Source organism: Chondrus crispus, genomic scaffold (genome assembly GCF_000350225.1).
Source record: "Chondrus crispus Stackhouse genomic scaffold, scaffold_78, whole genome shotgun sequence".
NCBI lineage: Eukaryota > Rhodophyta > Florideophyceae > Gigartinales > Gigartinaceae > Chondrus > Chondrus crispus.
Window position 1 is genome coordinate 206,395 of NW_005178710.1, and position 1,158 is coordinate 207,552.

The following is a 1,158-nucleotide window of genomic DNA, read 5'->3' on the forward strand; positions in this document are numbered from 1 at the left end:
GTTGGCATCACCTCGTCTACTGAATCCATGTGCATATGCGGAAGGAAATCTTTTATCTCCCTGTAGCGCGAAAGCATTTCAAATGTAGAACTCCATCGTGTGACATTGTTGCACCTGGCCCTCAACGGCGTCATTTTCCGCAATTCCGCTGCTGGAATTAGATTTCCCAGCTTCATCATTAGCTTCCGTACCAACCCAATGATATCATCGTAATCTGACAGAATGTCTTGAACCGCCAAATTGAATCTATGGCTAGCACAGCCAATAAACTTTCAGGCTCCCTTTCGGGCAAAGGCTTTGTTAGTGCAACAGTTGTAGCCGATAATAGCAGCAACGTGAACCCGTGATCTCTTGTACAATCCAAGAATGTATGTAACAAATGTAAAATGCTCATCAGCATCCAATCTTTCCTCATCGCCCATAGGTGAAAATGTCAAGAACACGGACCTATATCCATTGGGTATTTCGGCTGGAAATGTAGCAAACATGCCCAGATAGTGTGTCGTCCCTGAACTCCGCCCATGTATTTCTTGAAAGTGTTCACAGATACAGATTCTGGCTTCATGTGTTTCCTGGCATAGACGTTTTCGCAGAATGAAAACGGCATCAGACTCATTATGATCAGTTCGAGCCATGCATGAATCTGCTGCGTTTTCTGCGGCCAGAAATGATCCATGACCGTCACGGGCTTGTGCGAAGATTCTGTATTAGAGCCAAGGTCGCGATATTCAGGGTGCTCGCTGGTGACATGGGAGCACAAGTTTGTGTAACCCAATCCCTTCTGTACCCGTTTAGCGCAACACTTACATGTCCAATGTGAGCTGCCGGGTACATCACGCGTGAAAAAGAGCTCAGCAAGCCGCTTTCCCTTGAGCTTAGGAGTCATTGCTTCGGTAGTTGTTAACATTAACTGGTTCCCTTGGAAGGGTCCACTTCGACGACGTCGAATCTACAACTACTAAAATCCGTGTCTGTGTGTGTGTCTGTATGTCCTTGCGCTCCCGCGTTGCCATTGGCGCACGGAGGCGGCGCCGCGGTGACAAGTGGCGGCCACGGGGACACGTGGCGTGACAAGTGGCGACACGTGGCGGGTTTTTCGCAGGCCAGGCCGCCACGGGGACACGTGGCGTGAGAAGTGGCGGCGGCCACGTGCGGGGC